The sequence below is a fragment of the Mustelus asterias genome, chromosome 11 (genome assembly GCF_964213995.1).
Source record: "Mustelus asterias chromosome 11, sMusAst1.hap1.1, whole genome shotgun sequence".
Classification (NCBI taxonomy): Eukaryota; Metazoa; Chordata; class Chondrichthyes; order Carcharhiniformes; family Triakidae; genus Mustelus; species Mustelus asterias.
Genome location: NC_135811.1, coordinates 49,924,178 through 49,951,345, shown reverse-complemented (window position 1 = coordinate 49,951,345; position 27,168 = coordinate 49,924,178). Strand labels below are relative to the sequence as shown.

The window sequence follows — 27,168 nt, the reverse complement described above, 5'->3', positions numbered from 1 at the left end:
TGTGTGTGAGAGAGAGAGAGAGTGTGAGTGTATGTGTGAGAGAGAGCGGAGGAGAGTGTGAGTGTGTGTGTGAGAGAGAGAGGACAGTGTGAGTGTGTGAGAGAGAGAGGGGAGAGTGTGAGTGTGTGTGAGGGAGAGAGAGAGGAGAGTGTGAGTGTGTGCGAGAGAGAGAGGGGAGAGTGTGAGTGTGTGTGTGAGAGAGAGGGAGAGTGTGTGTGTGTGTGAGAGAGAGGAGAGTGTGAGTGTGTGTGGGAGAGAGAGGAGAGTGTGAGTGTGTGTGAGAGAGAGGGGAGAGTGTGTGTGTGTGAGAGAGAGGAGAGTGTGAGTGTGTGTGAGAGAGAGGGGAGAGTGTGTGTGAGAGAGAGGAGAGTGTGCGTGTGTGTGTGAGAGAGAGAGAGAGAGTGTGAGTGTATGTGTGAGAGAGAGCGGAGAGTGTGAGTGTGTGTGTGAGAGAGAGAGGACAGTGTGAGTGTGTGAGAGAGAGAGGGGAGAGTGTGAGTGTGTGTGAGGGAGAGAGAGAGGAGAGTGTGAGTGTGTGCGAGAGAGAGAGGGAGAGTGTGAGTGTGTGTGTGAGAGAGAGGGGAGAGTGTGATTGTGTGTGTGAGAGAGAGGAGAGTGTGAGTGTGTGTGAGAGAGAGAGGAGAGTGTGAGTGTGTGTGAGAGAGAGGGGAGAGTGTGTGTGTGTGTGAGAGAGAGAGGAGAGTGTGAGTGTGTGTGAGAGAGAGGGGAGAGTGTTTGTGTGAGAGAGGGAGGGGAGAGTGTGAGTGTGTGTGTGAGAGAGGGGAGAGTGTGAGTGTGTGTGTGAGAGAGAGAGGGGAGAGTGTGAGTGTGTGTGAGAGAGAGGGGAGAGTGTGAGTCTGTGTGTGAGAGAGAGAGAGGGGAGAGGGTGAGTGTGTGTGAGAGAGAGGGGAGAGTGTGAGTCTGTGTGTGAGAGAGAGAGGGGAGAGTGTGAGTGTGAGAGAGAGAGAGGGGAGAGTGTGAGTGTGTGTGTGGGAGAGAGGGGAGAGTGTGAGTGTGTGTGTGAGAGAGAGAGGGGGGAGAGTGTGAGTGTGTGTGTGAGAGAGAGAGGAGAGTGTGAGTGTGTGTGAGAGAGAGGGGAGAGTGTGAGTGTGAGAGAGAGGGGAGAGTGTGAGTGTGTGTGTGAGAGAGGGGAGAGTGTGAGAGTATGTGTGAGAGAGAGAGGGGAGAGTGTTAGTGTGTGTGTGAGAGAGAGAGGGGAGAGTGTGAGTGTGTGTGTGGAAGAGAGGGGAGAATGTGTGTGTGTGTGTGAGAGAGAGGAGAGTGTGAGTGTGTGTGTGAGAGAGAGGGGAGGTGTGTGTGTGAGAGTGAGGGGAGAGTGCGAGTGTGTGTGAGAGAGAAGGGAGAGTGTGAGTGTGTGTGTGAGAGAGAGGGGAGAGTGTGAGTGTGTGTGTGAGAGAGAGGGGAGAGTGTGTGTGTGTGAGAGAGAGGAGAGTGTGTGTGTGTGAGAGAGAGAGGAGAGTGTGAGTGTGTGTGTGTGAGAGAGAGGGGAGAGTGTGTGTGTGAGAGAGAGGGGAGAGTGTGAGTGTGTGTGAGAGAGAAGGGAGAGTGTGAGTGTGTGTGTGAGAGAGAGAGGGGAGAGTGTGAGTGTGTGTGTGAGAGAGAGGGGAGAGTGTGAGTGTGTGTGAGAGAGGAGAGAAGGGAGAGTATGAGTGTGTCTGTGTGAGAGAGAGGGGAGAGTGTGTTGAGAGAGAAGGGAGAGTGTGAGTGTGTGTGTGTGAGAGAGAGAGGAGAGTGTGAGTGTGTGTGTGTGAGAGAGAAGCGAGAGTGTGAGTGTGTGTGTCTGAGAGAGAAGGGAGAGTGTGTGTGTGTGAGAGAGAGAGGGGGGAGAGTGTGAGTGTGTGTGAGAGAGAGAGGGGAGAGTGTGAGTGTGTGTGAGAGAGAGGGGAGAGTGTGTGTGTGTGAGAGAGAGGGGAGAGTGTGTGTGTGAGAGAGAGAGGGGAGAGTGTGAGTGTGAGAGAGAGAGGGGAGAGTGTGAGTATGTGTCTGAGAGAGAGGGGAGAGTGTGAGTGTGTGAGAGAGAGAGGGGTGAGTGTGTGTGAGAGAGAGGGGAGAGTGTGTGTGTGAGAGAGGGAGGGGAGAGTGTGAGTGTGTGTGTGAGAGAGGGGAGAGTGTGTGTGTGAGAGAGAGAGGGGAGAGTGTGTGTGTGTGAGAGAGAGGGGAGAGTGTGAGTGTGTGTGTGAGAGAGAGGGGAGAGTGTGTGTGTGTGAGAGAGAGAGGGGAGAGTGTGTGTGTGTGGGAGAGAGGGGAGAGTGTGAGTGTGTGTGTGAGAGAGAGGGGGGAGTGTGTGAGTGTGTGTGGGAGAGAGGGGAGAGTGTGAGTGTGTGTGAGAGAGAGGGGAGAGTGTGAGTGTGTGTGTGAGAGAGAGAGGAGAGTGTGAGTGTGTGTGAGAGAGAGGGGAGAGTGTGAGTGTGAGAGAGAGGGGAGAGTGTGAGTGTGTGTGAGAGAGGGGAGAGTGTGTGTGTGTGTGAGAGAGAGGGGAGAGTGTAAGTGTGTGTGTGTGAGAGAGGGGAGAGTGTGAGTGTGTGTGAGAGAGGAGAGAGTGTGTGTGTGTGTGTGTGAGAGAGAGGGGAGAGTGTAAGTGTGGGAGAGTGAGTATGAGAGGGGAAATTGTGTGTGTGTCTAAGAGCAGAGAGTGTGAGTGTGAGTGTGTGTGAGGGGGAGTGTGTGTGAGGGGGAGTGTGTGTGTGTGTGAGGGGGAGTGTGTGTGTGTGAGGGGGCGTGTGTGTGTGACGGGGAGTGTGTGTGTGTGTGAGGGGGAGTGTGTGTGTGTGACGGGGAGTGTGTGTGTGAGGGGGAGTGTGTGTGTGTGACGGGGAGTGTGTGTGTGTGTGTGTGGGAGTTGTGTGAGGGAGAGGGGTGAGTGTATGTGTGTATTCAGCCTGTCCAACCTTTCTTCATAAGACAACTGTAATCTGTCTTCAGAGGGAACGGGAGCAGATAGAACTCAGGGCATGAACCTGTCAGAAATGTCAAAATAGTGACCACAAGCATAAGTATTTAAACTAACATTGCACTTTGATCAATCTGATTTCACAGGGGAAGTGATGGCCCACTTCTATTACAGTTAGACTATTGGTCCAGAAACTCAGCTAATGTTCTAGGACCCAGGTTTCGAATCCCACAGCAGATGGTGGAAATTGAATTTAATTTTAAAAAATTAAGAATCTTGTGATGACTGTGAAGCCATTGTCGAAAAAACCCACCTGGTTCACTGTCAGTTATGAAAGGAAATCTGCCATCCTTACCCGGTCTGGCCTACATGTGACTCCAGAGCCACAGCAATGTGGTTGACTCTCTACTGCCCTCTGAAATGGCCGAGCGAGACACTCAGTTGTATCAATCACTTAAGAAGGCAGTTCACCCACCATCTTCTCAAGGGAAACTAGGGATGGGCAGTAAATGCTGACCTAGCCAGCGATGCCCATGCCCCACAAATGAATTTTAAAAAACATAATTTACAAAAAATGGTGTCCAATAACCATTCAGGATACCAGGTGAGGCAAGGGCAGGATTTGGGCCTTTTCCTCCTGGACGGTATTTGTGGTGTTAAAAGCTTATTGTTGTCAGAAAGGGCCACAGAAGATTCTGCAAAAAGACAGATTGTGTCAGAAGAAGCTTCGAGCTCCGTGGTAGTTGATTTGCTAAAGTGCCTTTGCAATGCTGCAGCACATGCAGATTACTATATCTAAAATACAAAGATGAGTAACTGTGCTCCGACTGTGAACCTCATGGCTTTGACATGTGGTAAACCACCGATCCAATTGTGTTCAGTGCACAAAGGCGCCCAGGTCTGTGCAAGCAAATTGACGCAACTGCCAATGAGCTAAACTACTGAAACGTACTGAACTACGGAACAGAATGCAAAACAGCTAGAATGGGGACAATTGTGAGGAGGAAGCTCCTGTTAAAAAAACCATTATTTGTTGCCCCTTCTCAAATAGAGAAATTAATGGTCACAGTAACTCCAGCAGTAATAAATAACATTAGAAACTTCCAACGGCAGTAGTAACATGCAAGATGCTGCAAGTGTGGGGGAGGTGATGGCCCAGTAGTATTATCACTCGACTATTTCTTACTGCAATCGTATAGGGCTTTGGTGAGGCCACATCTGGAGTATTGTGTGCAGTTTTGGTGTCCTTATCTGAGGAAGGATGTCCTTGCTATCGAGGGAGTGCAGCGAAGGTTTACCAGGCTGATTCCTGGGATGGCAGGTCTGTCATATGAGGAGAGATTAAGTCAGTTAGGATTATATTCACTGGAGTTTAGAAGAGTGAGAGGGGATCTTATAGAAAGTTATTAAATTCTAACAGGGTTAGACAGGGTAGATTCAGAAAGAATGTTCCTGATGGTGGGGGAGTCCAGGACTAGTGGTCATAGTTTGAGGGTAAAGGGGTAAATCTTTTAGGACTGAGGTGACGAGAAATTTCTTCACCCAGAGAGTGGTGAATGTGAGAAAATCACTACCACAGAATGTAGTTGAGGCCAAAATGTTGTGTGATTTCAAGAAGAGATTAGATGTAGCTCTTGGGGCTAAAGGTATCAAGGGATATGGGGGAAAGGGGGGATCAGGATATTGAATTCGATGATCAGCCATGATTAAAATGAATGGCGGAGCAGGCTCGAAGGGCCGAATGGCCTACTCTTGCTTCTAGTTTCTATGATGGCCGAGGATAGATGAACACACTGGTGAAAAAGCAATTTTCCATTTCAGGCAATCTGTGTCAGCACTGAGCACTCTGAGTTACCAGATAACACAGACAGCTCCCTAACATCCTGGCCCCTACTCTAGTCTAATAATGTACCTTGGCCCCAACCTGCTGCACCCTTGAGCCAAATGAGTTCATTCCATGCTGAGGCCCCACATACATCATGCATGTCAGGAACATTACCGTCCTCCAGAGTCACGGACTCCCGCTGCACGACTCTCATGCATTTGGCTACAACAATAGACACTGCCTCCCAGTGTATGCCCTACTTTGTATGGATCTCCCCATCTGCTGCTGGCACCATGAGATGTTGGCCTTCCGAGCACGCCAACCCTAGCTCAGTGAGTCAGTGCGCCTGCACCATGACAGGAGCACGCTCATCCATCGGAGGAAGGCACTGATACAAAACTGGTAACCCTTGCAACCGGGCAGCAAAAAGTTAAAAGGGGCGGTTCTGTGTGCACTGCTCATTTATTTGTAGGGTGTAATTATTTTCGCTGCTCCGTGCAATCGTAGAATCGGCTCCTGATCGACCCAACCCAAGAAAACCCGCAGGAGACTGACAGCAGACTTGAACTCGGAAAGTGGCAACGTAGCCATGTTCTGTTGACGTTGCTCCTCCAGGACGCGGACCGCACTGAGCGGAGGAGAGCCTCCAGTTAACATGAGACCACAGCAAACAGTCTGGAAAGCCCTGCATCTTATCAGTATCAAACTCATTTGAAGCAGGTTCTAAAATTGACACGACAACATGTTAATCTGCTTCACCATTCAGAGCTCAGCCTTTCCCAAAGCTGGGAAAGTATTCAAGAATACTTCATGGAGAACAAGACTCTGATGGAGAGTAATAAGAGAAACCTTGGTGGGTGTTTGCTCCCTTGAGGAAATATTCTCTATTTAAATCAGTCAAAAAAAGCAACCTGCTAGAAAGATACCTTTTCAAATATCCCAGAAAAGACCAGCTTGAATAACGAAGCTGTTGACTCAATCTCTGGCCAGCTGGCTTTAAGCGGAAAATGAGTCATTCGCCTACCCAGCACGTAACTACCAATTTCAGTGCCTGGGTGTCAGTGAAGAGTTTAGTACCATCTGTCCCTCTGAGGTAAGAGTTAGCAAGCACTCTGAGTACAATTCTAATCCCAGTACCACAGCGGAGCCATCTTCAGGCAGATTCCATTCTCATAGAGCGGTGGAATGTATAGGATCGCCTTGGCACACTGCGCAGAGGATGATCAGGGTGGGGGGGGTAGGAACACGCACAGCCAAGAGACCTGCCTGACCCTGCCGTGCCAGGGTGGCACAGTGGTTAGCACTGCCGTCTCACAGTGCCAGCGACCTGGGTTCGATTCCCTGCTTGGGTCACTGTCCGTGCGGAGTCTGCACGTTCTCCCCGATTCTGTGTGCGTTTCCTTCGGGTGCTCTGGTTTCCTCCCACAGTCCAAAAGACGTGCTGGTTAGGTGCATTGGCCACGCTAAATTCTCCCTTAGTGTACCCGAACAGACGCTTGAGCGTAGCGACGAGGGGATTTTCACAGTAACTTCATTGCAGTGTTAATGTAAGCCCTCTTGCCCAATTTCCCCCCCTCAAACTGTATCCAGACAATCCCCTGGTTTCAGGTGACCTCTCTCTCAGGCGATGCCACATACAAGTGCCCCTTCACTCTAGTGACCCTCAATAGAAGGAAAATTCATCCCCTGTCCTTGCTTTGCTGATGGCTACAGAAAAGGACCACTCAACTGAAATGAGGAATGAAGCCTCTAAGCTTCCAGGGGAAGCTGGAAATAATTACCCTGTGAAAGAGACTGAATTTCAGTGGGTCTCTCCTGATCCATTGCCATGATTTTGGCAGAACATTTTGGGGAATGAATGAAGAGTGGAGGATGCTATTTCTGCAGATCTTCTGTCAAAGTTACGACAGATAATCAGATGCCCCCCCCCCCGCCCCCCCACCCTCCACCCCCGCCCCTGCAAATTCAACCACGAAGGGTTTCAGATTCTAAGGTGTTCAGGTCAACTAAATCCAAATAAATTGTTCCCGCGTGACTACAAACCCGATAGCTGTGGAGCATGGGCTTAAGCTGATAACAGGGAATGTGAACAGACAGTTTCCATTTAATTACATCACACCCAATGTGGTGAATGTGTAGAACAAGTGACATAAATGTGGAGGTTGACATTGTTGGCAAATTCAAGAAAGACATGGGTGGCATTTTGATGCAATAAGTGACCGAGGTCTGTAAGAGATTGAGTGGACTGTGGTATTTCTTTTTTAGCTTGAGGATTAACCTAATGCACTGTAATAGCAAGGTGGGCACTGCAATGTAATAGGTTCAAGTACATTATTCACAAGTAACTTCAGATTCAAGCAACATGTTAAGTTATGCGCACCACCTGTTCTGAAATTATTCTGCAATACAGTTGGAGGAAAATCTTACATTGGGGATGGTGGTTACAGCACTTAGGTGGCACGTGTTTGGTTTCCTATAGCACTGTGCAAGCCTCCCACCCTCCTGGAAGTGTGCGCTGTGCCAATAGCTGCTTCTGGCATGTGCCTGCAGCCCACTCGGGGCCAAAGACTTGCCACACACACTTCCCAAATATATACAAGCCTTTAAGATATGAACAGTGCCAACATTTGAGCTGGTGGCTGCCAACGCCAGGTTAAGTGATGGGGCCTGTCCATCAGTTCTGTTTTTCCTCCTCTTGGGGCTACTGGGCAGTGCAAATGGCAGTCCTTGGGTGTCTGAGAGCAGGAACTCAGAAGGGGAAGGTTGGTTTGAGGGAAGTAGGGGTGGTATGGGAAGCAATGGTCACATCATTTGCAGCTTGCTTATCATGGCAGATAAAAGGTTGAGCTATCCCAGGTGAGCTGGGAGGTTGAGGGTGAGAAAGAGCATAAGGCAAGAACATATTGTCATAACCTGCTCGGTTTGGGTTCCACTAGGTCCATTCAGCTCCTAATCACATGACAACCTGGGTCCAAACATGAGAGTGACTGCCCTTGACATCAAGGCAGCATTTGACTGAGGGTGGCATCAAGGAGCCCCAGCAAAACTGGAGTCAGTGAGAATCAGGGGGAAACTATCCACTGATTGGAGTCAAATATAGCACAAAGGAAGATGGTGGTGATTGTATGAGGCTATTCATCTCAGCTCCAGGACATGTGCTGTTTGTGATGTATATAAATGATTTGGAGGAAGATGTAGCTGGTGTGATCAGTAAGTTTGCGGACGACACAAAGACTGCTGGAGTTGCGGATAGTGATGAACATTGTCAGAGAATACAGCAGGATATAGATAGGCTGGAACATTGGGCGGAGAAATGGCAGATGGAATTTAATCTAGATAAATGCGAAGTGATGCATTTCGGTAGATCTAATGTAAGGGGGAGCTATACAATAAATGGCAGAACCATCAGGAGTATAGACACACAGAGGCACCTGGGTGTACAAGTCCACAGATCCTTAACGGTGGCAGCACAGGTGGAGAGGGTGGCCAAGAAGGCATATGGCATGCTCGCCTTTATTGGACGGGGCATAGAATATAAAAGTTGGCATATGATGTTGCAGTTGTATAGAACGATGGTTAGGCCACATTTGGAATACTGTGTTCAGTTCTGGTTGCCACACTACCAGAAGGACGTGGAGGCTTTGGAGAGAGTACAGAAAAGGTTTACCAGGATGTTGCCTGGTATGGAGGGTCTTAGCTATGAGGAGAGATTGGGTAAACTGGGGTTGTTCTCCCTGGAAAGACGGAGGATGAGGGGCGACCTAATAGAGGTGTATAAAATTATGAAGGGCATAGATAGGGTGAACAGTGGGAAGCTTTTTCTCAGGTCGGAGGTGATGAACACAAGGGGTCACGGGTTCAAGGTGAGGGGGGCAAGGTTCAACACAATGTCAGGGGGACGTATTTTACACAGAGGGTGGTGGGGGCCTGGAATGCACTGCCAAGCAAGGTGATTGAGGCGGACACGCTGGGATCGTTTAAAACTTATCTAGATAGCCACATGAACAGACTGGGAATAGAGGGATACAAACGAATGGTCTAGTTGGGCACATGAGCGGCGCAGGCTTGAAGGGCCGAAGGGCCTGTTCCTGTGCTGTATTGTTCTTTGTTCCTCAGGGTAGTGTCCCAAGCCCAACCATCTTCAGTTGCTTCATCAATAACATTCCCTTAATCATAAAATCATAAGTGGGGATGTTTGCTGATGATTGCACAATGTTCAATACCATTCACAACTCCTCAGAAACAGAAGCAGTCTGCATCCATATGCAGCATTCCATCTTAGGCTGACAAGTGGCGAGCAATATTAATGTCACACAAGTGCCAATCAATGACCATCTCCAACAAGACAGAATCTAATCATCTCCCCTTGACATTCAATGGCATTACCATTGCTGAATTCCTCCACTTTTAACATCTTAGGGGATTACTTTTGATCAGAAACTGAAGTGGAATAGCCAGATAAATTATGTGGCTACAAGAGCAGATCAGAGGCTGGGAATTCTGTGCTGACTCCCCAAAGCCTCTCCATCATCAACGAGGATCAAGTCAAGAGTGTGATGGGAAACTCTCCACTGGCCTGGATGAGTGCAGCTCTTGCAACACTCAAGAAGCTCAATACCATCCAGGATAAAGCAGCCCGCTTGATCAGCACCCTATCCACCATCTGAAACATTCAGTCCTTGCACCACTGATACACATTGGCAGTAGTGTGCACTATATAGAAGATGCGCTGCAGCAACTCACCAAGTCTCCTTCTATAGCACCTTCCAAACCCTCAACTTCTACCACCTCGAAGGACAAAGTCACCAGCAATTTCTCTTCCAAGCCACATACTATCCAGACTTGGAAATATATCATCATTTCTTCACTGTTGCTGGGTCAAATACCTAGCCTCACCAGTGATACTCACAAACCCTGAAAGAATACTCAATGTTCTCATTGATCCCAGATGCCACCATGTGCCATCATGCTGCCCTTTTTAGGGTGCATTTTCTCTGTGGTAGAACTTTGCCCTCCAATTGTCTGCCTTTGGGCTCATTTCCTGCATTTTGATGAGCTCACTAGCCTTCACTGTGGGTCTGGAATGAGGTAACGATGGGCCTGAACACGATAAAATGGTCTCTTTCAAAGACTCAAAGTTCATCTGTGCTGAATCTGGAAAAGTTGGATGCTGCCATAGGGCAAGAGAATTACAAACCTTTTACAATCTGTCCAATCCAGCCCAGGGAAAAAAAATCCCATTAGATTCCAAGTGAGTTCCATTTATGGTTAGTTCACCAATTCCGGACTTTCAGCAAGAAACAGTCCGCAGTGGGGGACAGGTCACACAGAGCATGACAAGAAGTACAGTGCCTGTTCATGGATCCACACTCCCTTCCTGTGTGACTGGCTGCTTGGATTTATGTCTTATCTGTCCACACAGCGTACAAGGAAAGTGATAAGTAGGCCCCAGGTCTACGCGTACATGTTTAACTAATGAACATATCTACTACTTAGCAGTCCCTCCCACGGCGATATCTGTGCCCTGAAAGGGTAACTAGAAGAGGGTTATGAATTGAGCTTTTTTCTACATAACTATCCAGAATGACATGGCTTCTCCTGATGATCGAGTGTGGGGGTTCCCAACCGGTGTGCCGTGGCACCTGTGATTTGATTTGATTTATTATTACCACATGTATTAACATGTAGTGAAAAGTATTGTTTCTTGTGCACTATACAGACAAAGCATACCATTCATAGAGAAGGAAATGAGAGAATGCAAAATGTAGTGTTACAGTCACAGCTAGGGTGTATAGAAAGATCAACTTAATGCATTGGTGTGCAGTGAAGACCCGCCCACGAAAAGATATTCAAAATTCATGTAATTAAACCAAAACTAACCTTTGTCTTCAGCTCTGTGATTGACATCTCCAAGACCTGACGAAACTTGGGTCTACCAAGCATGCGCTGGCTGAGAAAGAGTCGCATGTGCGTGGTTTTGATTTTTTATGTTGGTCAGGCCCGTGCACATGGACTTTGAGCTGATGACAAAGGTCTCATGTGCCTGCACAAAAAGCGGGAACTGAAATTTTAAAGTTTATTTATTAGTGTCAGAAGTTGGCTTACATTAACACTGCAATGAAGTTCCTGTGAAAATCCCCTAGTCGCTACACTCCGGCGCCTGTTTGGGTACACTGAGGGAGAATTTAGCACAGCCAATGCACCTAACCAGCACAGCTTTCAGACTGTAGGAGGAAACCGGAGCACACGGAGGAAACCCACGCAGACATGGGGAGAAAGTGCAGACTCTGCATAGACAGTGACCCAAGCCAGGAATCGAACCCGGTTCCCTGGAGCTGAGGGGCAACAGTGCTAAACACTGTTCCCCCCAAACTCAAAAAGGACGTGTAAGCCCTGGGAGAAGCAAGAGAGACAGGGGGAGGTTAGCAAAAGACAGGCGAAAGGAAAGAAAGAAGTTAAAAATGAAGTTCCCAGCAAGAGAAGAAGATAGAGAAAATAGGAGGTCTCAAAAGTGTTTAGTATCGAGATGCATCATGGCATAAAAAAGGTTGGGAACCACCAACATCAGAAAGTTTTCGGTGGGTAATCCTGGGTGTGAATTCCCATCCCAGGGACAGGAGGTTTAGTTGCATTGGGCCACTTTAATTGAACAGCACTTGCAGTTGGGACTTTCCAGTCTATTTTCATCAAACTATTTGATAGATGAACTAGGAATTAGCTGGTGGCAGCATGATGATGAATGCTGTCCCTAATTGCAATATTAAATTAAAAATTACGTTGCACAAAGTCCCCGCATCAGCTCAAATGGAGTTAATCGCATTACTATGAATATCAGGCTGGTGACTACTGAACAGTGCACGATTATCTGTAAAGGTCAACTTCCTCTTTTAACTGTTTTAAAAGGAGAAATGACCGTTGCAGCTTACTCTGCCCGACACGACATAAAGTGGAAGTAAAGTTGCAACAGGTTCTAATTTTAAATCTCCTCATTCAGCTCTCCTGCAACATAAGGAAGAGATTTGCTGCCACCTGTTCCCAATCAGACCTCTCAATGCCCGATCAATTAACCATTTGTTGTCCACTATCGAACCTGATGAAGAAGTCTCACTCACTTGTGAGTCGATCTCCAGGGCAGACAGTGTTAACACATCTGATTCTGCAAAAACACCATTTCCCAGAGAATGTGAAAACTTTGTGACCAAGAAATTGACACTTATTTTCTGGAGCCTTTCCTCAAAAGACTCTGAAACCCCAAAGTGTGATCCACTGGGTTTACAACCCGGATCTGCGACCCTGCTTGATTTGATTGGACGACCAGACCCTCTGAGCTAAGCACAATTGATGTCCAAAAGCACTGACTCTCAATCTAGTCAAATACCTTGCCGAAGCTACAAAAATGACAATGGAAGGGACCTGAGGCAAAAAAAACAAAGATTCAGTGGAGCTAATTGCAAGTTTTAAGCTCCACAAAATCAAACCATTGAAATATTTTCCCACCAATCATCCCAACAAAGAGAAAGGTAATCACAATTGCAGCAGACAAGATGGTTTAAATGAAACACTATCAGATAAATTGGACAGCAAGGAATTCCGTGGGGGCTGAATTTTACATTGAGGTGGGGTCCCCCCCCTCTCACATAAGCATCAGGGGCACGCCCGCCTCTGCTTGCCAGCTCACCCCATGGCCATTAAGTGGTCAATAGCCCTTTAATTGGTTCAAGGTGGTCTGACTCTCAAGAGGGAGTTCCGTCAAAGAGAGGGGCTGGCTAATCGTCAGACCAATGGCACTCATGTCCCAGCAGTCTTAGCAGGAGCGGTGGCCACCTTTGGGACCGCAGCGAGGCTAAGAGCAAGGCCTTCAACAGTGGAGCCTGGACGTAAACTGAGTCTGGGGTCTCGCCTGGATCAGGGTGTCATGCGAGGACAAGGGCAGCATGGTTGGAAAGGCCCGGAGGGGGTGGGGGGTGTGGTTTGTATCCAGGAGGCACTCCCCAGTGAAGACAGCTGGAGACCCTTAAATGGCCATTAACTAGCCACATAAGGGCATTAATTGGTCATGGGTGGGCGAGCTGCTGATGCCTCACCCACTGCGGATAAAATACCTACAGGGTTGGGAGAACTGGGCAGGTAATGGACACAGTGCTGCTAGCTAATGCTCGAATGTTTCCACTGCCTCGCATTCCGCCCTTGAGTGAAGCATAAAATTCAGCCCATGTGGTGGATGTCTGCTACACGTTGATGACTATTTTGTAGTTTTAAATCATATCTGAAAATCTTATTTAAATAAAGTTCCTAGGTTACAATATTTCTCTATCAGTTTCCCAAACCCTGGGATTTAATTTGCCCATTTCCTAGAGTTATTGCATAATTTGTATTTTAAATGTGAATCTTTCCTCAATTTCCAATGTAAACTACAAGGAATTTATTTTGAATGCTTTGGGTGGAATTCTTCCATCTGGGCCTAAGTGCCATGGTGGCAACGGGAATGTAGAGTCTTTCCGCTGTGGATGCTGACGGGAAACCACGCCATGTTCTCCAGCCCCAACTGTATCAATTATACATCTGGGAGTTCTGTGACGTATTCTGTGGCAAGGTGAGCATGAAGACGGGGGTTCCGCCATCATATCTAGGGCACCATATTGAAAAGGTGGGCAACGTCACCAACCACTGTTGAAGAAAGAAGGCGGACCTCCTGAAAACAAAGATGGATCTCAGGAACAAAGCTGGAAGATTGACCTCCTTGATACAGTGAATCTGGAAGATCCAGCTGTAGATGCTCACCCCCACCCACTACTGTGGTGTTCCGGGCAACCTCCATCCTGAACTCCGGCGGCAGCCCCAGGCATTGTTCAGGTGAGTCCCGACTTCTGCACCCATGTTGTTCCAGATGTGTTCCCACTGGCATCACAAAGAATCAGTGGTAGGCCGAAGGTTCCGGTTGAGCCTTCCCAATAGTGGGAAGATTCACGCTGGCCCCCAGCGGGTTTCCTGATATGCCATGGTGAACACCAGCGGAAGTTCCCGCAGGGAATTCATGCTGGTGGGAAACTGATTTTTGGATTCCTGCTGAATTCTCTGCCACCCGCCACCCCCACCTACCATTGAACCTGCTAGCAGGGCCATGGGAGAATTCCACCCTTTGTACTTTGTGTTAGAGCCAAGCCTCAATAATATTGACAAGAATTACTTGGCTTTTATAGAGATTTTTTGAAACCTAAGATGTTCCTCAGAACAAAAATGGTCGAAGTGCATTTATCTCCTGGGAATTTGTGACATGTTAATAATTTCACAAGTTCATGTGATTTGAATTATGCAATCCTTAGCATGTTGTAGGTTTGCAGCACAATTGGTGGCAACGTAAACATGTCATGATGCAATCATGATCCTTTCCTTCTTCTCCAGAAGATTACAAGCTGCAGAAATGTCCAAACATTGGTTGTGGATGTGTCATATTTATGGAAAGGATGTCACCTTAGTGATCAGCACTTCATGTGCTGGGAACCACGTAACTATGTTTTACAGTTAGGGTCCCCAAAATCTGTTAAGGAAGGCCCAAGCATGGCAATTTATCCTTGGAAGTGTGAATTCTGCATCCAGTAAATGGAAGACCTGGCAAATCATGCAGTATAATCACCCAAAGATAACAAAATAACTTGGATAAGTAAATTACATTATATAGAATTATAGAATACTTACAGTGCAGAAGGAGGCAGGATTGAGTCTGCACTGATCACAATCCCACGCAGGCCCTATCCCTATAACCCCATGTATTTACCCTAGCTAGTCCCTCTGGCACTAAGGGGCAATTTAGCATGGCCAATCCACTTAACCTGCATAATCTTTGGACTGCGGGGGGAAACCGGAGCACCCGGAGGAAACCCACGCAGACATGGGGCGTATGTGCAAACTCCACACAGACAGTGACCCAAGCTGGGAATTGAACCCGGATCCCTGGTGCTGTGAGGCAGCAGTGCTAACCACTGTGCCACCGTGCCGCCCTGTGCCCCGGTGCCACTCATATAAGGCATGATGGCACATAGAATGCCATGCAAGGAGGAGTTTCCATTGGTCAAATCACCCTGTCTCAACCCCCACTCGGCACAAAGGGAATTCCATTTTCCATAGGTGAGAAATAACTCATTGACATATGAGGGAGGAATTGCTGAATTAATTTGGAAGCATTATCTGACTGCTGTTGAAACTGAAGACATTGAAGTGGACCACAGATCTAGTATTAATTGAATATTCTAGGATTTACACTGTGTTACAGCAATGTGACAGTGTATATTTACTGTGCATGTCTGCCTCTGCAATATCTTCTGTGAGATCCCAGTTTTGAGAATTCATTAGCGTTCGGTGTTTGAGTAGGGCAGCCAAAAAATGGCCAATTTTCATGTCTACCTGGTGTTCAGCTAGAGGCTTCAGCCAGAGTGAGGTTGCAGCATGTAAATATCTGTTTAAAGCTTACACTTGGCAACAAACTGAGATGTGGCCTTGTTACTCTTTGGCATTGAAGATGGTAGAGAAATGTACAATTAAATACGTTTTAAATTTCACTGTTCATTCAGCTAACATAGGGTGGCTCAGTGATACGATGGTTAGCACTGCTGCCTCATAGCTTCAAGGACCCGGGTTCGATTCCCGGCTTGGGTCACTGTCTGTGCAGAGTCTGCACATTCTCCCTGCGTCTGCGTGGGTTTCCTCCGGGTGCTCCGGTTTCCTCCCACAGTTCAAAAGATGTGCTGGTTAGGTGCATTGGCCATGCTAAATTCTCCCGAACAGGAGCCAGAATGTGACGACTAGGGGATTTTCACGGTAACCTCATTGCAATGTTAATTTAAGCCTACTTGTGACACTCATTAAAAAAAAACTTGTATAAATAAAGCCACTTTTTCATTCAAATCACACCTCTTGGTCTGGAATAAGTGCATATCCAGTTAGATATGTGAAGAGAGTAGAATCCTAGATAAGTACATGATGTTTTGTAGTGGCCGTTGAGTCAGGATAAAAATGATATTGTTATAATCTACAAGTCCCTCAACTTTCTTAATTACACATGTTAGGCTAATTAACCTATAGATTCCTGTTTTCGGTCCCCCTCCTTTTTTTAATAGAGGTGTTACGTTTTACAATATGTTTTCTGGGATCTATGGAATTTTGAGGATTACAACCAACGCACCTACTATCCGTGCAGCCATTTATTTTAAGGCGTCAGGATTCATTGAGACATGAAGTAGAAAAATGTGCCTATTGGCCATGACTCTCACTCACAGGGGTGGCTGGAAATGCTGAACTTTGGAATCTGATACAAAATCATAATAAAATCTGACTTCACAGTCAAGGACACAAAAAAGAATCCCAAGATTAATAGAAAATCAAAAGGCAAATGGGGGTGGGGTGAGGAAAGGAATAAAACAATCAATATTATTAAAGAATAAGTGTTGTAAACTAATGGGACTAAAAGCTGAGATGTTCCCTGGATCAGATGACCTGAATCCTAAAGTCTTAAAAGTGGAGATTAACAGAATGATAGAATCCCTACAGTACAGAAAAAGGCCATTCGGCCCATCGAGTCTGCACCGACCACAATCCCACCCAGGCCCTACCCCCATATCCCTACATATTTACCCACTACGCCCTCTAACCTACACATCTCAGGACACTAAGGGCAATTTTTTTTTTAGCATGGCCAATCAACCTAACCCGCACATCTTTGGACTGTGGGAGGAAACCGGAGCACCCGGAGGAAACCCACGCAGACACGAGGAGAATGTGCAAACTCCACACAGACAGTGACCCAAGCCAGGAATCGAACCCAGGTCCCTGGAGCTGTGAAGCAGCAGTGCTAACCACTGTGCTACCGTGCCACCCAAGAGAGCCTGAGGTTGCATTGTTTGTAATCATCCAAAATCCTCTGGATTCTGGAAGGGTCCCAGCTGATTGTAAAATTGCAAATGTCCCACCTCCATTTAAGAAAAGAGGGAGACGGGAGACAGGAAACAGGTAACTATCAGCCAGTTAGCCTAACATCTGTCATTGGGAAAATGCTGGATTCCATTATTAAGGAGGTAGTAGCAGGGCATTAAGAAAATCATAATACAATCAGGCAGAGTCAACGTGGTTTTATGAAAGGGAATTTGCGTTTGATAAATTTATTAGAGTTTTTTGAGGATGTAATAAGCAAGGTGAATAAAGGGGAACCAGTAGATGTAGTGTATTTGTATTTTCAAATGCATTCAGTCAGGTGCCATTTCAAAGATCATGGTGTTGGGGGTGGTGGGGGGAGCGGGGGAGAATATATTAGTATATGTAGAGGGTTGGCTTACTAACATGAAGTCGCAAGTCAGGATAATGGGTCATTTTCAGGTTGGAAAACTGTAACTAGAGAAGTGGCACAGGAATTAATGCTGGGGCCTCAGATATTTATGATCGATATTAATGAGTTGGTTGAAGGAACCCAGTGTATTGTAGCTAAATTTGCTGCCAATGCAAAGATAGTTGGGAAAGTAAGTTGTGAGGAGATCATAAAGTGTCTGTAGAGGGACACAGATAAATTAAGTAAATGGGCAAAAGTTGACAAATGCGGGGACATGTGAATTTGTGCATTTGGTAGGAAGAACAGAAAGGCAGAATGTTTTAAATGGAGAGGGACTGCAGAACGCTGTGGTTCCAAGGGGTCTGGGTGTCCTTCTATATAAATCACACTGTGCCACCGTGCAGGTACAGCAAAAAATTAAGAAGGCAAATGGAATGTTGGCCTTTATTTACATTAGTAGTAGTAGTTTATTTATTAGTCACAAACAAGGCTTACATTAACACTGCAAAGAAGTTACTGTGAAATTCCCCTCGTCGCCACAATCCAGCGCCTGTTCGGGTCAATGCACCTAACCAGCACATCTTTCAGGCTGTGGGAGGAAACCGGAGCATCCGGAGAAAACCCACGCAGACAAAGGGAGAGTGTGCAGACTCCACACAGACAGTGACCCAAGCCGGGAATTGAACCCGGGTCCCTGGCGCTGTGAAGCAGCAGTGCTAACCACTGTGCTACCGTGCCGCCCCAGTACAAGGCATTGGTGAGACCACACAGAGGGTACTGAATATAGTTTTGGTCTCCCGACTTAAGAAGGGATATATTTGCATTGGACGTATTCCAGAGAAGGTTCACTAGGCTAATTCTTGGGATTGTCTAATGAGGAAAGGTTGAGCAGGTTGGGCCTATACGCATTGGAGATAAGGAGAAGGAGAGGTGATCTTATTGAAACATAGAGGGTGGCCAAATTCTGCTCACCCCATGGAGTGTTTTGCAGCGACGGCTCACCATTGGCCAGTGGCGGGATCTTTAGGTCCCGCTGCTGTCAGTGGGGTTTCCCATTGTTCGCAACCTCCCACTGCTGGATAGGGCAACAGTTGGAAGATCCCTCCGGCAAGAACGGCTGGAAAATCCCACCCAAAAGATTCAGCGGGGGCCTTTACAAGGTAGATGCTGAGAGGAGGTTTCCCTGCATGGAGGCATTTTTAACTAGGGAAGGATAGTTTAAAAATAAGAGGTTGCCCATTCAAGATGTGGAGGAGGAGGAATTTCTTCTCTCACAGGGTCATTAATCTTTGGAATTCTCTCTGCAGTGGTGGCTGGATTACTGCATATATTCAAGGCTTTGTTAGGCACAGATGTTTGATCTACGAGAGAGTCCAAAGATGTGCGGGTTAGGTTGATTGGCTGTGCTAAAATTGCCCCTTAGTGTCCTGAGATGAGTAGGTTAGAGGGATTAGCGGGTAAAATATGTAGGGATATGGGGGTAGGGCCTGGGTGGGATTGTGGTCGGTGCAGACTCGATGGGCCGAATGGCCTCTTTCTGCACTGTAGGGTTCTATGATGATGATCTATGAGTCAAGGGTTAAGGGGGGACAGGCAGGAAGGTAGAGGTAAGTTCACAGTCAGATCAGCCACGATCTTATTGTATGGTAGCGAAGGCTCAAGGGTCAAATGGCTTACTCTTATTTCTTATGTCCTTATGACAGGATCATTGAATTTACCTTATAATCCCTGTACATAAATTTGATCATGAGCCTTAGCCTGAATGATAAGGTCAACACATACTTCAGGATGTACAGCAAGGTAAAGATGAAGCTTTTAACTCTGCACTACGCTCTTCCAATTCTCATCATTTATGGGTTTGCTTCCAGCAACTCATTTCCAGTTTATCCGGCCCAAGTTTACAGTGTTGGATGAGAATTCAATTTGTAGCAACAACTTCTCTGGTGACCCCAAGTCTTCTTATGCACTGCTGCTCCATTTTGCCCAAATAACTAATACACCCTCCAGATGTGGGATAATCCTTGCAGTATGCACTTGCAACTCCTATGGTCTTGGTTCAGTGGGTAGCATCCTTCTGAGCCAGATTATGGGTTCAAGTCACACTCCGGAGACCTGAGCACATTTCCAGGCAGATACCACAGTGCAGTACTGGAGGAGTACTGCCTTCGACTGAAAGTACCACTTTAAGAGGTGCAATCTGTTGGATCAGACATTGAACTGAGAGTCTATCTTGACCAACATTTATCTCTCATCGAACTGATACAGATGATCTGGTCATTATCTCTTTTCTGTTTGTGGAAGTTTGTGGTGCACCCTGTATTTCCTACATTACAACAATAACTACATTTCTAATGTACCTAATTTGCTGTACACTGTTTAGGGACATGAAAGACGCTCTCGCTCGCTATCTCATATATATGCTTCGTACTAATTCAGGGCGCCAAAGTGACACAGTGGTTAGCACTGCTGCCTCACAATGCCAGGGACCTGGATTCAATTCCGACCTCGGGTCACTGTGTGTCAAGTTTGCACGTTCTCCCCATGTCTACGTGGGTTCCCTCCAGGTGCTCCAGTTTCCTCAAACCGTCCAAAGATATGGAGGTTAGGCTGATTGGCCATGGTAAATTGACCATTAGTGTCAGGGGGGTTAGCAGGGTAAATATATGGGCTTATGGGCATAGGGCCTGTAATGGGCCGAATGGCCTCCTTCTGCACTGTAGTGATCCAATGTTTCTAAATCTGCTGCCAGCCTGCCCACAATATTTGGTGAAAATGTTCTATTAATCAATCAGTTTTTTCTTCTCATTCTATTATTTTTGTTATCATTTAATTGCATGTTGCCATTCTGCAGTGTTGTTTTTCTGTCAGTAAAGGCGCAAGTGCCTTTACTGACTTGGTTGACCTTGCTCCATTCATAAGGGTTACAATTGACTTTAGCAGTTTCAATGACTCTGTGCCCCAGTACACACCTCAGCCTCCTGATAACAAAGTCAGCTTCCAGCACTGGACACTCGCTGCTCCTCCTATTCTGACCATCTGACCAGGCCCGGGCAGGATGTTGGGAATGGAAAAGAGTGTAAACTTCAGTTTGAAATGAATAGAGGCTAAGGATTCATCTCATTGCGTAAATATACTATTTTATCACTGCACTGGAGAGGTCAGAATTAAGTCCAAACTCCAAACTGATATGAATTTTGTAACAATATGACAATTCTTCCAGATTAGGAAAAGCGTTCCATTTGCTCAGGTCAATTAACATTCCCTTTTGTCACTTGCACTATCATCCTTTTTTATCCTTTAATCGCTCCCGCCTTCCACCTTATCACAGACCTTCCTTAATGACCTTTCATCCCCTCCCTGCTCCTTCTGCACTTGCCTAATACCTATTGAATCATTAACTTTTGCCTGTTCTGATTACCTGAAACGTTAACTCTGTTTCCCTCTCCACCACTGCTGCCTGACCTGCTGATTATTTCCAGCATTCTCCACCTATAATTCATGAGTTTAGTTAGTTCAAGCAGCGATTGAGATCTGGAATGTGAACTTTTGACTGTTTGATGTGTGGAACTCAACATTTTACAGCAGCAGCTAACAGATTGTCCTTTTGCACTACTTTCTCGACACCATTCACCACAAGGATGATCAGCCTGATAAAGCCAGCCAACGCCCATCAGTAAACACCACAAAACACAGCAATCAACGCCTCATGAGCATGATTTAGCCCAACCCTCTTGATTATTTTTTTGACTTAGAAGCTACCAAACTGGGTTTCATTGTTTATGAGGTGAGTGAGGGAGGGGGGGAAAAGGCAAAGAGATGTGTTCTACCTTACCATGTAAGAATGACCCAGTGGTTCCCACTATTAAATGACTGATTTATTAATATTCTAACCTGGTCTCCCCACACGGCCTCCCCAACACACAAACCTTTTTAAGGAAAGTAAGGAGAAAGAAAAAAGATGGAGTGGCTTATAGAATATCAAATGCAAACTCATTAGAGATATTGGGCAGCATGATGGCGCAGTGGTTAGCACTGCTGCCTCACAGCGCCAGGGACCCAGGTTCGATTCCGGCCTGTGTGGAGTTTGCACATTCCCCCGTGTCTGTGTGGGTTTCCCCCGGGTGCTCCGGTTTCCTCCCACAGTCCAAAGATGTGCAGATTAGGTTGATTGGCCATGCTAAATTCTCCCTCAGTGTCAGGGGGACCAACAGGATAAATATGCAGCATTACAGGGACAGGGCCTGCGTGGGATTGTTGTTGGTGCAGGCTCGTTGGGCTGAAAGGCCTTCTTCTATCCTGTAGTGAATCATTCTATAATGATTCGCCTGAATATAAATTTAAATGCTATCACTATTAATATAAAAGCATATGACTCCTAAAGTATTTCCATATTGGGGACCACTTTTGCATGAATGCAGAGCTGTTTTGGATGTGTATCTATCAGTCAGGAAGCGTGACTGGGAAATTAGCTCTGTGACGGGAATACAGGCTACATTCACTTGGGTTGCCTGCTGGATGCTGTGCAGTAAGTTCTGTGCAAGGCCTAATTTGAAACCACCCCACCGACCATCCAGTAACGAATTTGGATTTGTCAGTGGACTTAGCTACCACTCCAACAACATTTCACAGTGACTGATAGCAGGCAGCTGGCTCACCTGCCAATCAAGAGCTGGCATGTGGCGTTTCGCCACAAACACGGGCGCAGTGAGGAACCTTTCCTCTGGGCCAGATTGGGCAAATGTAACCTCGGCCGAATGACCTCAAGTCACATCGTTTAAGCACTGGAAACCGATACGTGCAATCGTCCTGACCCCATTGAAAGGTGTCCTGTCTGATAAAGACTGTCTGTATTACTTTCCAGCAACTCAGCTGTTAATTACTGTCCAGACCTGCAATGATTACATTACAATCGCTGATCCTATTGGACTTGTCATCACAACTCAACCACATGAGTATTTATCGTTGATGTCTGCCAACATTTGTAGCGTCAACAAAGGAAGAAACGAAAGTTGTCCCAATCTGGAATAGGGCATTACCATGTATAATATTCGGTGGCAGGTGCATCAAGACCTGTGATATTGGGCTGGTTTTAATGTCGCCGGTGGCAGCAGGGAACATGGCTGCCAGGCCCATTTAATCACCTGAGAGGCCCCAAGTCACTCTCCTGCACGGGAAAACCTCCCACGATTAGGCTCATTATTCAGCCAATTGACACCAATTATCCCACCTGGTGCCCACCAGGATTTAGTGGTGGTAGAGGGTTTACATGCGAGTGGAATGTCTTTCTCACTCTCCCAGAGCTTGCCAGGCAAATCCTGTTGAGTTTGTTTGCAGCCTTCTGGGGGTGGTTCCCTGTTTTAAAGACACTCAGTGCTCTATTGAGGAACCTGGCATCGGGAAAGGCTGCGGCTGCTAAAAGCCACAACCATGCTGCACCTCCACCCCTCCACCCCACCCAGTCCAACACCCCACCACTGCCTCTGATCTCCCTCCGCCCCCCCAGCACCTCCTGTGATCTCCTCCCCGTGACACCCCCACCCTGCCTTCACTCCCCTGAGACCGGGGACCGCATACAATAATATCTGGTGAAGACCCTCTGATTGGCCGGCAGCTATTGGAGGGTGCGCTTTCTGCCACGGGGTCCTGAATCCTGAGGAAGGCCTGACACTGCCTGACAGAAACTTGATTTCACTGTGCAGCCCCCTTGACTCAATGGCTGCTCAAATCCATTCCAGCTTCAAGACCGCACATGTTTCCATCTCCATAACACCAATCAACTGGGTCCCTGTCCCAACTCATCTGCTGCTGAAATCTTCATCCATGTCTTTGTTACCCCTAGACTTGATTAGTTCAATACTTTCCTGGTTGGCCACTCACCTTCAAACCACTTTTCCAAAAACCACAATACACAAATCCAAATTCTCACAAACTTCTGTTTACCCATCAGCCTGTGCTCACTTGCCTACACCAGTTCCTCATAGAATCATAGAATCCCTACAGCGCAGAAGAGGCCATTCGGACCATTGAGTCTGCACTGGCTCCCTGACAGAGTATCTTACCCAGGCTCTCTCCCCCGCCCTATCCCCATAACCCACACATTTACCACGGCTGATCCATCTGACCTACACATCTTGGGACACTAAGGGGCAATTTAGCACGGCCAATCCACTTAACCTGAACATCTTTGGACTGTGGGAGGAAACCAGAGCACTCAGAGGAAACGCACACAGACACGGGGAGAATGTGCAAACTCCACGTGGAGGCTGGAATCACACCAAGGTCCCTGGAGCTATGAGGCAGCAGTGCTAACAAAAGGTAATTTATAATACAAAAGATTCACTTTAGATAAAAGCCTTTTCTCCTAATCTGAATCAGTTTGGTCACTGGACACCCCTCATTCTATTCATCTCAGGGTCAAAGATGAAAATAAGAACATAAGAACATAAGAAATAGGAGCAGGAGTAGGCCATCTAGCCCCTCAAGCCTGCTCCACCATTCAATAAGATCATGGCTGATCTGATAGTGGGTTCAGTTCCACTTACCCGCCCGCTCCCCATAACCCTTAATTCCCTTAATGGTTAAAAATCTATCGATCTGTGACTTAAACACATTTAATGAGGTAGCCTCTACTGCTTCATTGGGCAGAGAATTCCAAAGATTCACTACCCTCTGGGAGAAGAAGTTCCTCCTCAACTCTGTTCTAAATTGACTCCCCCGTATTTTGAGGCTATGCCCCCTAGTTCTTGTTTCCATTGTTAGTGGAAATAACTTCACTGCTTCTACCCTGTCGAGCCCCTTCATTATCTTATATGTCTCTATAAGATCTCCCCTCAACCTTCTAAACTCCAATGAGTACAGGCCCAGTCTACTCAATCTCTCCTCATAAGCTAAGATTGAGAACGGCCTGGTTCAGCCTTAGACAGTTGCCAGGGAGGAGGATGGATTTGGTATCCAGTGATTGGAGTGTGTGCTGGGGGCTGAAGACTTTGGCCTTGGACTTTCCACTATTTTTGCTGGAGGAAATTTCTGGTCATCCACTACCGGATTTCGCACAAGCACAGGGTCAAGCCTGAGATCCTGCTCAAGAGATGGAGGTGGGCGAGGTGGAGACGGGTATCATCTCCGCAGATCTGTGGAAGTTAACGTTGTGTTTTCAGATAATGTCACTGATGGACAGCACATGACTGAGAAATAGGACAGAACCTTTGGGGATTTTAGTTGGAACAATGTGGGAACAGGAAGAGAAGCATTCTGGATGATTCTCTGACTATGATCGGATAGATTAAGAACAGAAAGAGGTGTGTGCAGTCTTATCCAGCTGGATGTCAGTGGTTTTCGAGGGCAGTATGGCCAACCACATGAAAGGCTGCAGACAAATCGAGAAGAATGAGGAGAGAAAGTTTATTTTTATCATAGTCATATAGTCAACCCTAATCAGAGCCATTTTGGCATTGTGGCAGGGGCAGAAACATGATTGAATGGAATCAAATATGAAGCTCCTGTAAAGATGTGCATGGTTTGGGACACAAAGACAACACGCTCAAGGAATCTGGAAATGAATAGGAGGTTGGAGATTGTGCAGTCACTTTCAAGGATGGGTGGGGTCAAAAAGAGGGAAATGGAGTTGAGGATGCAGGAGTTGGGTCTAATGGACATGATGAGCTCAGAGACGGCAGGTAGGGGTGGCACAGTAGTTAGCACTGCTGCTTCACAGTGCCAGGGGCCCGGGTTCGATTCCCGGCTTGGGTCACTGTCAACGTGGAGTTTGCACATTCTCCCCGTGTCTGCGTGGGTTTCCTCCGGGTGCTCTGGTTTCCTCCCACAGTCTGAAAGACGTGTTGGTTAGGTGCATTGGCCATGCTAAATTCTCCCTCAGTGTGCCTGAACAGGCACCAGAGTGTGACGACTAGGGGATTTTCACAGTAACTTCATTGCAGTGTTAGTGTAAGCCTACTTGTGACACTAATAAATAAATGGGAGAGAATCTTCGAAAGGTTAGTCATGGCACACATCAACTCTGGTCCCCCAGATTGCCGATTAATTGTCTATTATGTACTAACTTTCTCTGTAGTAATCCATCGATCATTATTCACAATGAATAGTTACAGAGAACAAGTGACAATGGCGATTTCAAAGAATAATGCGCATGTGCAAGGGTGAAGGTCTTCGAACGGGAACATCACTTTGCTTTTGTTAACAGCTTGGCGTTTGCCTGGGCTTCCTTATTTACAGTGTGCTAAGTTGGAAACAGAATCTAATCTTGTTTGCAGGACTCGATGCTGGGCATTGGTGACATGCAGAGACTTGTTTAGTGAGAGCGTGTCACATTATCCAGCAATGCCCCTGTCCCGAGAGAGCAGTCAGGAACCACATTGTAAAGTTGTTACCATGAGGCCTGGGCCAGAAAATCTTTTGATGTTCAAAGCTGAGGTTTTGAAGTATTTACTATTGAAAGAAGCATGCTATCAGATATACAGAACAAACAAACATTAACTCAAGTTATTAAGACCAGTTCACAATACTTTTTCAATACACTGTCAAAAAGAGGAATTATATAAGGAAGGATGGCCTCCTGTAGGACCACTTAACTTCCATTTATATTTCTCATCAACACTACTTTAGCATCATAATAGTTACAGCAGATTTAAAGTTTGTTTCTCATTAAAAAGTGGGCACACTTTTATTTGCTCATCACATACTTAGATCTGAAATATAATTTATTACAGATCATTTTGGGAACATGGGATAAGTTTTTAATCAGTCGGGGAATTAAGCATTACAGAGAGAAGATAGGAAAGTAGACTTGGTGAGTCTTAGATCAGCCATGATCTTACTAAATGGTGGGGGCAGTCTCGAAGGGCTGAATGGCCTCCTCCTGTTTCTACTTCTTAGGTTTTATGTCAAGTTCATGAGTAGGAAACGATTAATTGGCTTGTCAAACATCAAGGCATCATTAGGGGAGGTGATAGCCTAGTGGTATTATCGCTAGACTATTAATCCCCACTCTGTGACTGACTGGTGGAAATTTCCTCTGCCACTGAGATCCTGTTTAAGATCAATTAGCTCTACACAAGCCATGGATGGAACATAGGAGCTTCCCAGTCTCTCCCGTTCAGTCCCAAACTATACATTAAGTTTAACCACTTGAGATACAGGGCATCTTAACTGTCAAAATATTTTTAACTTGTTGCAACCAAATTCTACAGACATATTGCTAACCCATTCAGACAACTTGGATTTATTTTCCAATGTATTTCCTTTGATTTTGTTAACATAAAATTACCATTTTCTGTGCGCAAGGGGCAGTTGCACTAAAATCTATATTAGGAATGGAATGAGTCCCTTATCATAGGCAGCACTGCTTTAATTATTTCCTTCCTGGTCTGGTTAAAACTCTTCTCCTGTACCTTTACTTCCCATGGCATTGCAGTTCTTACTTTTGAACTGTAGTTTTCAAATGAATTCTTATCTTAGGAAAACTTAGGAAAATTCCTGACCTTAATGCTATTCCCAAAAATACAAGCTCCTGCCTTTTCAGCACATCACCTTAATGAACTGACAATTCTCACTTAGAAGGTGTGGCAAACACAGCATACTCTTCTCAGAGAGAAAGAAAAATTAACAGCCATGAAGCCACGTCCACGGCATGCTTCACGAGAATGATTCCAGGAATGAAAGGCTTGACGTATGAGGAGTTTCTGAGGACTCTGGGTCTGCACTCGATGGAGTTTAGAAGAATGAGGGGGGATGTTATTGAAACTTATAGAATACTGAGTCCTGGATAGAGTGGACGTGGGGAAGATGTTTCCATTGGTAGGAGAGATTAGAATCCAAGGGCACAGCCTCAGAGTAAAGGGACGACCCTTTAGAACCGAGATGAGGAGGAATTTTTTCAGCCAGAGGGTGGTGAATCTGGAGTTCATTGCCACAGAAGGCTGTGGAGGCCTGGTCATTGAGTGTGTTTAAGACAGAGATAGATAGGTTCTTGAATGGTAAGGGGATCAAAGGGTACAGGAAAAAGGCGGGAGAATGTGGTTGAGAAATCTATCATCCATGATTGAATGGTGGAACAGACTCGTTGGACTAAATGGCCTAATTCTGCTCCTATATCCTATG

General features: G+C 46.4%; 1 protein-coding gene across 3 annotated transcripts in view; it reads right to left on the bottom strand.

Moving 5' to 3' along the window:
* Window positions 1-27,168, bottom strand: part of rnls (renalase, FAD-dependent amine oxidase) — a 200,317-nt gene that overhangs the window by 96,801 nt on the left and 76,348 nt on the right. The window lies entirely within an intron of this gene.